This window comes from Colossoma macropomum, unplaced genomic scaffold, assembly GCF_904425465.1.
Source record: "Colossoma macropomum unplaced genomic scaffold, Colossoma_macropomum, whole genome shotgun sequence".
Taxonomy (NCBI): domain Eukaryota; kingdom Metazoa; phylum Chordata; class Actinopteri; order Characiformes; family Serrasalmidae; genus Colossoma; species Colossoma macropomum.
The window spans coordinates 41727463-41738944 of record NW_023494788.1 but is presented as its reverse complement, the minus strand read 5'-3'; positions in this window follow the sequence as shown (position 1 = coordinate 41738944).

The window sequence follows — 11482 nt, the reverse complement described above, 5'->3', positions numbered from 1 at the left end:
CAATGAACAACAGGAATAAGGCATTACATAAGACCTTAGAGAAGAAGCACGTCGGTTCACACCTCCCAGGTAATAGTGCATTGGGCTCACCAAGCATACAAAACATACGAACACAATATTTGACAAAAAACCTGACAATGATGTGACTGAATCTACACACTGACGTGCCAATTTATCATGTACACCTACACTCCATTGACTTTTCTATCAGATACACCTACAGGGGCACTGTGGAGGTTTACAATTATAACTGTAGACTGTAGTGCACAATTAATAAGCCCTCTGTACCCCATCCATCAGTGGAAAGGGACCACAACTGGACCACCGCTGACCACCACTATTTGGGTGGTGGTCCATTCTGGGCACTGCAAACACACCAACATGACAGTATCATTGTAGTGTGTGTTGCACTGATACTAGTATGAGGCTCAGCAGTGTTGATTGAGTATTTACACACCTCAGTGTCACTACTGGGTTGAGAAAACTCCGCCAACCAAAAACATCCAGTCAAGAGTGGTTCTGTGGTCAGAAACTAATTGTGTGTAAGGACACTGGGCAATATGGCTGGCACTTTACATTGGTGTTTGTGTACTGTTTTGTATTGATTGTGTGTTTGTTTTCCACTGGTTGAGGAGTTTGCCACCATAGCAATGATAGCAAGATAGCAGCCAAGAGTTACCTTCCCCCAATGGCTCAGCGGCTTCTCAGGCCAGCCGCTTGAGTGAAACGACACCACAGCTACATGGATTTCTGTGCTGGCTGATTGAGCAGTGCTACAACACAGCTACATGGCTTCCTGGGGTGGCCACCTAAAACTACATTACACTGCAGAGAAAGGCCTTCCAGACTGAGAGGGAAGTTCCCCAGAGGCTCGGGACTCTTTCCAAGCTGGAGACTCTTTCCAAACATTTGGTCTTGCCAAAATGTTTGCTCCAAAAATGTCTAAATCTGGCACTGAAATTGTATTACTGATGAACAGCATGTAGCAGGCAAGGAATGAAACTAGCTGCTGTTAAGTAACACCACCCCACAAAAAGCGTCCATAACCAGCACAGTCAGGGATGACATAATGAACAGAAAGTCATTTTGACACATCGGAAGTATTTTTTATGACAGACATCAGGAAGGAGTCAGCTACACAATGAACAACAGAAATAAGGAATTACATAAGACCCTACAGGGGAACCACCTGCACCAAATGTACCACACCTCTCAGTAATAGTGCATTGTTTTAAAGGTGGGTAAAGGGCTAATCAGGTGTATCAATATATGAACACAATGAAAACTGGACGATGATGTGATTGGATCTGTATTGCGATTCTAGCTACCAAATCAAAACTTGCTTTAAAGCAGTAAACTGCAGTCTCTACCTTTGTTCAGTGAGTGTTGTTCAGCCCTCCTGGTTTCAAAGCATAAATAAGACGTTTTTTAGGCTTTGGTCAGACGTGAATGGGTGTGCGACACTTGATCCCTGAAACCTTTGCTCTGAGACTGTCAGACATGTAGCACGCAAACTGTATTTCTGAGAAACAGCATGAAGCAGCTTAAGAAATGAAACTAGCTGCTCTTCAGTCTGACCATCCTACAAAAAGCATCCAGCACAGCCAGTGATGACCAAACAAAAAGAAAGTCATTTTGACATATTGGAAATATTTTTTATGAATGACATTATTAAGGAGTCAGCTACACAATGAACAACAGGAACAAGGCATTACATAAGACCCTACAAGGGAACCACCTGCACCAAATGTACCTCACCTCTCAGTAACAGTGCATTGTTTTAACGGTGGGTAAAGGGCTAATCAGGTGTATCAATATATGAACACAATGAAAACTGGATAATGATGTCATTGGATCTGTACATACACTGAGGTGCCCTGTAACGACACGACATTGTGGATACATGGCTCCCCAGGCCAGCTGCTTGAACAACACTACACAGCAAGGCTTTCCAGGCCAGCTGTCTGAGTGATGTTGCACTACAAGCCCTCCAAGGCTGAGATGGATCTACCATGGCTAAGGACTTATTCTGGGCTGCAAGGATTCCTGGGCCAGCTGCCTGGGCAAGACTGCCCCACAGCTACGAGGCCTCCAAACAAACCAGTGTGAAAAGATGAACGGTTAAGAATGAGAATTAAGGTCTGTTAGAGACTCAGAGGTTGTCTTCTAGCTCCACTCATGTGAAATCTTACAAAAGTGTTCTCGTATTTGTATCTGTGCCCAACTGAAAACATTAAAATGGCTCCAAATTGTACCCTGAGAACCTGTAGAAACTTGTACATTTTATTTGATATCTAGAACTGTTCCTCAAAATAATTGTAACTGTAATACCTGACAGATTACACTGCTATAAGAATGCTAATCTTAGATTGGTTCCTTTCCTTTGAACATGTGTCCATGTATTAAGACTTGCTGGAACTTTATTTGACAATTACTGTAAAATTAACTAAGTTTAAAACATACAGAGTTCTGAACTCTGTGTGACCAGCAATGTGAGTAATGTGAGCATTACATAAACGTCTCTAATGTTCAGACATCAGTGTCTTGACTGGTCAAATGACTGACACAGTGAAAACTCACTGTGTAAGACTGGGGAACATGATGTCCTGGAACATCTCTTGCCACGTAAGGTAGTCATGGACCGAGAGGAAATGGCCTTGAAGAGCATCTTATGCAATTTACTCAAGGAAAGCTTAAGAGGAATAAGATAAGGAAATCTTCACTGATTCTGATAAGGTGACACATCATCTACCAACGTTCTCGAGAATGGCATCAGGAAAGCATCACGCAGGTCACCACACAATCAACAATGGAAATACGGCCGTTACATAATGAGTGAAACAGAGTTAAGTGAACTTTCCTTTGATATCTACATAACTTTACTCTCTCACCTCCATCAGCAGCAGACCTGAGTATTAAAACAAGTCAATTAGTATAATTATTATATTATAGGAAATTATTACCTAAAGTACTCATATTTATATGCATTATGAGAAGAACTTTCATCACTGAAATACCCATCTTTGCTCTGTGTTGATTCTTTGGTAACACTTTATTTATGGCTACTCATCTATTTAGGAACCACACACTGAATAACATGTTTATACTTGAATATTTAAACAGCTTGTGCCACTAATTCCAAGATATCATAAGATGTTTGAATGACATTGTGTTAACATAAGATCCTGTAGGAGTGATGCTCCATGACGGCTTTAGAAACAGAGCAAATCCCCATCACTTCACAAAGTGTCCGATATCCTCTGTGATTATTGGCATAATGTGTTTAATTTTATTTATTGCTTTATAATTATATATTTCAATGCTTTTGCGTATGTTATGAAGTCCTTATGTAGGTAGCCTTCAAATAAGGTGTGAGGGAGGAAAGTATCTCCAGCTTTTATTAGTTTCACAGCAAATCAAGTGCAGAATATTTACTTTAAATAAGGCTTGTTTTAGATTTTACAGACAGACAGACGAGGTTTCTTGCTATGATTACAATGTATCAAAGTTTTACTTTGATGACTGATAAATGAATAAATCAAAGAAATGGTTTGCCATAAAAACAAACTGACACACTTTCCCACTTATCCCAGAAATAGTCGCTCAGCGAAGACATGCTTTGTTTCCAAACTTTGCTTTTATGGTTTAGCACTGACGCTACAAGACTAATGTTGCTAACAAACACTAGAAGTCAATAGTCACCCAAATCTTTTCTGGAATTCAGCAGCTCATCATGTGCCCCCACATCATGTAGGCATATTATTTTTTCAGTTTCTGTTGTTTCTTTTTATAAATAACTGTTAATCTTGAATTTTCGAACTTTAGATATCTGTTTAAAAATACAACAGATTATGTAAATGCAGTCTAGCATCCATATAGCTGCATATATGTGAAAGGGGGCTGAATTCTGCAGATGAAGCAGAATCTGATACAACAACAGAAAAGATTTAGGTGACTATTGACTTCAAGTGTTTGTTAGCAATGTTATCCTCATAGTTCCAGCGCTAAATAAAAAAAAAAAGTTAGGACACCAAGCATGTCTTGGTTGACTGACTACACTGGCGCTGGTGGAAAATCGTGGAAATTTTAATTCTGTCATTAATGTGTGTAAAATCTTATACAGTATAAACAAGCTTTTCGTGTTGTAAGTTATTAAGAATGTGTTATGACATATGATTTGCCAATGAGTGCATTTACATGCGCTCAATAATCCGATCATAATCAGATTTATGCAGTTACCTGATTATTCAAATGGTCATGTAAACAGCACACTCTGATTTCTCAGATCAAAGTAGGATCTAGAAATTAAGAAATCCATTAAAGAGGCTGGACTTCAGCTCAGTAATCAGATTTCTCAGTGTATGTAAACTCTTACTCTGATTTCTTTCGGATTTCTTAGTCTGTGCATGTGCAAAAACAGACGGCGGCACCGGAAATAAGCAAGCAGTGTCGCCGCAAGACTCAGCAAAACACTTTTGAAACCAAATACATGCTTGATGAAATGAAGGATTAAATATTCTTCATCTTCTAAATGATGTTTGTTCATATTTTCAGGTAAAGCAGCGATATGTTTTTAAAAAATAAAGCTGTGGCATAAAGTTTGAGTTTTACGTTTAAGTCACGTCTTCTTCTGCGTGTTTATTGGCTGGTTGTAAAGCAGAAATCTGATTACTGTCTGACTCATTTAGACCCAGAGTTTCCCCATTATCTGATTACTCAAGTGCATGTAAACACGTTGATTGGATTACTGACAAAATCTGATTTTCTGCAGTTATCGGATTATTAATTGCATGTAAACACACTCAGTGTTGTGGTAACACTTTACTTGGAGGGTGTCTACATAACCCATTCATAACATCATGTCATCAACATTCATAAAACATAAATGTTTCACATAATATTTAATGTGGACTACAATGTTATTTCACTCAGAAACCTTTTTCAAAATAAAAGTCCTTTCTTAAGTTAAAAATCTGTAAAAATGACATCACTTTACCGTTTGGTTGTGAACTGCTTTGACTTAGGCAGGTTATTCATCCTCAGTTTAACTCTCTTAATCTAAATATCATGTAAAACGTGTATGCTTTATAAATGTTGATTTAAACATTCAAGAACCTGTTATGAAGTGTTTATGTTGTGAACGTGTTATGCAGACACCCTTTAAGTGTTACTGACATTTTATTTTCTTTAGATTTTTGGTTAAAGTTAAACAAATATTTTTTCCTAAGGACTTTTTTTTTTATTTGAACATAATGAAAAAGACCACAATGAGGTATAATGTGTGTCTCTTGTCTGGTCATCTTTGAATAGGAGGTACATTCTGGCTACTTCCACGCTCGAAATGTGAAGGGCTTCTTATCAATGGGTTATGCGGTTTGTAGTGTTTTACCGGTTTTTCACCTTTCTGCCAAAGTCGCACTGCCAGTGTCTCTCTGTAAGACGTGACTGTAAAAGATTGGACTAGAGCTAAACAAAGGGAAGAGGGAACTAAACTTCCATCTAACCCAATGGCCCATAACAATCTGATTGACAGGCAATGTGACGTTACATAAAAGCTAAAATGTTTGCACACCCATGTCTTGACAACTAATCAAACAACTGACACATTGACAAAGCATGATATAAGACCAGGGAAGGCAGCGTCCAGCTCAGCAATGGCCTAAGCTTAAAGGAAATGTCTTATCATGTAAGGCAGACACTAATTAAGAGGAAATTACTTTGACTGACGTCTTATGCAGTTTCCCCAAAACCAACTGACCTTAATTGATTCTGGAAAAGTTACACTTCATCTCTTCATGTTCTCAAGAATCAAGTCACACAAGAAACCACAGAATCCATCACATAAAGAGCTGTAAAAGGAGTGATCCAGCCTGTCGATTAACCATTAATTTCCTGGACAATTAAGCCTCATTAATTTTAGCGTGGAGGGTCCTCTCACCTCCAGAATTAAAACTATAACCTTGCATTTATTACAGCTTATTTAGTTATTTTGAGAGTACCTTCATCCTGACTGTGGAAATCCATCACATTAGTGATGGTGGTAGTGTTTTCATACAGCCAATCAGACTAAAACAGAAAGAGTTCGAGAGATCATGTTGATTAGGGAAGCCTGTTTAGTTTAAACTAGCTGTAGGTTTTTGGTGTTTGACACTTGATAACATAAAAATCTTTACAAACTGAGGTGAAATGAAAGTGAGTTGAGTTCCTTTCCTGATGTAATGATACTCCTCAGGTGAACAGAGAGGAAAGTATTTATCTGATGAATGAGCTGTTTGTCTTGGGAAAACAATGAACTAAAGAGAAAGTGATGAGGTTGCAGGTTTGACAGGACGTGGACAATGAACACGTACAACGGACTGATGAACACACGCAGAAGTCCTTCATGAATGGCATCAGAAAAATCTGTTAAATACACAAAGAACAATACAAATGAGCAATATTTTGCAATCAGCATAACATGCAAATATTTATACGAGAACAAATGACTAGTATCTGTGTTTCTAGATAAGAAGCTAAAAAGGATCCAAGTCAGGAAATAATTAAAACTAGACCACTTCACTATTGGAATGGCAGTAATTGATGATGTAGTCTTGGTACTAGTCCAGTGTCTGAATGTTTATTAGGACTCTTAGCATATAAAGAATGTCTATAACAACTTTCCTTTTGGCCCAAATGTAGAAGATCAAACATCTGAGTCAAGTCAGACGTACATTTGGGTACAGTTGATGTCCTAAATTTGCTTCTTGAGTTACGAGGCTAATGTAGCTGGCAAAACCAGCATAGACCAGCATGGCTGGGCACCCACTAAACCAGAATGTGTTATGTTTTGAATGATGGTATGCTGGTCAACCAGCATGAGCATGCTGGGTGACCAGCCAAACCAGCAGAAACCAGCTTAGACCAGCATGAAATTTCTATTTTTTTTTTTCCCAGAAGGAATGGAAGCCTATAGCCACCAGTTAGCATCATGCAAACTGCATGCTAAAATCACAAACAACACTGAGTTGTTCAGTAACCTCTTTTAGACTTGCTCATGTGGTTTCTGACACTGTATGACATACTGTGATCTATGTAAATGGACAAAAGGACACTGTGCAGCTCTTTTTACATAGCTTACATAAACTTTGTTAATAAATAATTTAATGTATAATTTAAATTTAATGTTAATGAATAATTGGTTTGTCTGATTTAAGTGTGATGCATTGCCCTTTTCTTTGTTGTTGTGTTGTGTAGGCCTTAACTTGCTAACTAGCAAGCTAGCACAGTGATACATGTACAACAGATGGAGTCATTTATGACATGAAGCCTAGTTTGGACATCACAGATGAAACGGCTTCATTAAATAGCAATGATTTCTGGGCAGGTTCTGCTCCTGAAGTCTAGATTAATGTTGACTAAATCCCTCACTGCTCCAAAGAGTCATCTGAGCTAATACAGTGATGGAACAGCCCTTAGGATGAACTGAGGATTCCCACAAAGGAAAATGGTGATAATATGTTGATGAAGCCATGTTTAAAAGCCTGTATTGCAATGGAAGGTAGATCTTGGTGTTGAGGACGAGCTCTAAGAGTCCACTGTTAGCACAACTTGTAATGTTGATTGTGTTTTGCAATGTAATTAATATACAAAGGTTAAAATGAGGTCATGAGTGAACACATGAATCATTGAATGGATTCTCATTCTTATTCACTGAAATGAACAACCACAGTGTGTTTTATAGTTTTCCTTTTTTAGAAATTTAAATACAAAAAGAAATAAATATAATTATTCTAAAGTTCCACTACACAGATATCATTCACTCCATATACACATATAGTCCATATGCAGAAACTAAACTTCAAAAACAGTCTGTTTTGAATTCATTGTTTTTGATGTGTTAATAATTATCACATTTACATATATCTACCTGCTCAGCATAGAGCAGTTAAGCCCCACCCACACTGAAGTTATAAGCAGTGTTTCAGACTCAACTGCTTTTAGAATGAGACACAATGCAGGGCAACCAGTCAGAGGTCAGTCTTAAACGCACCGTAACAAAAACAGTCTTTTTAATTTTAAAGGATAAATGAGTTGGAAAATGGTCATATAAAATTAATTAGAACTGTTTTTGGCACATAAATCCACACAATCATCATAAGTGGACCTCAGGGAAAAAATTAGGACACAAGAAAAATGTGAGACACAGGCTGTTCAATAAGTGAGTCTATTTCTAAGCAGTATGTCCAAAACCCAATTTTTAGTTAGTCTTTAGTTAGTCTTAGTCAACAAACAAAAAACGTTAAGCAGTGATTTGTAAATTCACTTTGACCTGTATTTAAACGAAAGCAGAACAAAGACGAGATATTTAATGTTTTGTTTTGTTCACTTCATTATGTTTTGTAAATATACATTAATTCTAAAAATCATTGGCTTCAACACATTCCAGAAATGGTGGGTTGGGTAAATTTAGGACTAAGAAAGCTGTTAAATGTTCAGAAACCATTTTAAAAGAGATGATGTATCATGACTGGGTATAAAAGGAGCATCCAGGAAAGACTTGAGGAGGGGTCGAGGCTCACCACTTTGACAAGAAATGCATCAACAAATAGTCCAGTTGATTAAGAATAACATTCCTCACTGACTGTTTACAAGGATTTCAGATATTTCACACTTTAAATTGCATAACATTATCAAAAGATCCAGGAAACCTGCAAAAAGCTCTGTGTAAAAAGCAAAGCCAAAAAACACATTTGAATGCCCCTGACCTTCAATCCCTCAGACAGCAGGGGATTACAAGTCAATTTGCTTCTGTGATGGATGTCACCACATGGGCTCAGGAATACTTTGATTAACTGATGTCAATGAACACTGTCCATCACTGTATAATGTATAGTGAATACAGTCGTTCTTCTAAAGAATTAGAGGGAACAGGGCCCTGAGAATATTTTCAAATTTCTCAAAGTATGAAGAGAGAACACAGAGGCCTTGGGCCCTTCACCCATAGACTGTTTCATAGAAACTTCAATGAGAAAATAAAGGACGCTGGGAGCACAGGGATGACCCCTACTTCTGCGGAAAGGAGAAACTGTGTAAAACCTTTACTGCTTTAACAATTTCAGTTTAGGTTTCCTTCTATTGGATTTTAAGGATCTACTGTGACAGGATTTCTGTTCTGTACCGCTACAGAAAAAGCCAGCACTCCTAGCACAGCGCAGCACTGAGGGGTAATGTGTGCTACTCGCTCTTATCCACATAGTCCAGGACAGAATGTGGTTCTGGGCAGCAGGTGTTTAAGAGAAACACATGAACATGGCAACGTGAGACTCCAGGCCTCGCTGGGTGACTCACTGTCGAGCACAAATTTCCTGATCTCTCGCCTCTTCTGGGCACACAGCTCAGGAGTGGACAATGCTTGGAGTCTCATGTTCCCCCTGTGCTGCACACGTACACTGGGTGGCAACCAGTATTACTCATCTCTACCATTACAGCTGATGTGATTTTATACGGTGATTAAGTAAACAGACTCCAGTCATTTAGTTAAACAGTGCTTTACTGACTGATTGTCAGTTGTCAATTATGATAATTAAATATGATTAACTGTCAAACTTCTCACACCCAAATAAAAGGCAGAGAACCTTACAGTAGTTTAGTTTACTCATTCATGTTGAAGCTATAAGCGGTGTTTCAGCTCAGGCTGCATATTGAATGGAGCCAGCCAGAGGTCAGTCACAACAGAGGTTGTTTACATTTATGAGTTTTAAGTGCTATTTAGACGGGATTGGTTTTGCATAGGAAGGTGGGGTAATGAAATTATTTCCCATGTTTCTCAGAAAATTTAGTCCAACCTCAAACCTCCATCTGCCATTCTTATAGACAGTGTGCTCCCGTCTCAGTAAACATTCTGACAGCTTAATATGTTGGTAAATTTTCCATCCTATCCTGAGTTTTGCACTCAAAGACGCTTTTACTTGTTCACTCAGTGGCCCAAATCAAGCTGGTAAGTATCGTTCTATCTCAAGTGTAATTTTTTCTTGTAATTTCCTTTTCCTTGTAATTTATTTTACAATATTTGTGTTTGTTTATGCGCCAAACAACAATAATTAACTTTTTACATCATCATTTTCCAACCTCTCTTTATGCCTAAGAATAAAACAGGCTGTTTTTTTGTTCCTGTGTCTGTAAGACTGCTATGTGTAAATGAGCTCTGTTCTGGTTAGGCTGTATTGTGCCTCATTCAAAAAGCCATACAGGCTGCAACACTCTTTATAACTTCAGCGTGAACGGGTGGATATGTGCAAATGCGTTTTTGCTTTTTATGACATCACAGAAACACTGAATTCAAAACAGGCTATTATTTTAGTTTACTTTCCATCTATGGACTGTATTGAGGGGGTAGTGAATGGTACATTTTGAAACTTTAAGGATGTTTACATAATACATCGACTCTTTAATTTCACAAGAGTGAGGAACATTCATTTGGTCATTTGAAATCAATTGATATGGCCCCTTTAAGCAAAATGATGAATAATTATTCAATTCAATTCAATTCAATTGATGAAAAATGAAATGTTTCCATGGTTTCTATTCGTGAGCAGCCAAATGTTTTGCATATGGAACTTTTCCGGTGTGACAGCCGCTCCAGTCTCTGTAATCATACTGAGATGTCTCATTACTAATCAGTCCTAAACTTTATAAACGTCCTGCTGTAAACTTTCCTCCACCTCCCCATGCAGCGCTAATCCCATCTGAAAAGGCACAGTGAGAAAAACAGCCTGCTGAATTATAAGGAATAAATAGAGGTTTGAAAACGGTCAGGTAAAAAATTAATTATGACTGTTTTTGGTACATAAACCCACCCAGGAAAAAAATAAAAATACTCAAACAGTGTAGAAAACAACACCTTTAAATAATACACAGTTGATTTTCTTAGTAATATCCTCCAAAGTGAACACACTTCTGCACATTTTAATGCATAATTACTGTTTATTTGCTGAAATCAACATATTAGGGGAAAAACACTAACTATAAAATGTGACCTGTGGAAAAGTTATGGCACAGATGATATTTTCTGTTTAATAATAAATCTGAAATATGCACAAACATTTGCAGAAAAAATTAGGGTTGTTCCCTGTAGAGGATGTGTTCACTTACTATAACCTAGAATATCAAAAAACATATCATTTTACCAGAGGTGTTCAAACTGTACATTTGTTATGTTTTGGTGATGTTCAAATTCCTGAATCACATTCCTGAACACAGTTTTCTTACACACTATCTAAAGAGAGATTAATGGTGCTTAAACTAATGCAAATAAATTAGTGAAACTTTAATTAACACTGGCCAATTTTATCAGCCAGGCCTCACTCACACATCCTCACACCAGTGACTTTTGTGTGTAGCGTTACATATCGCTGTTGTCGGAAGAAAACCTCGTATCTCCAAAATGGTAACTTTACAGGAGAGGGAAAAAACATACTTCACTTTTAATGTAAGTCAATGGAAC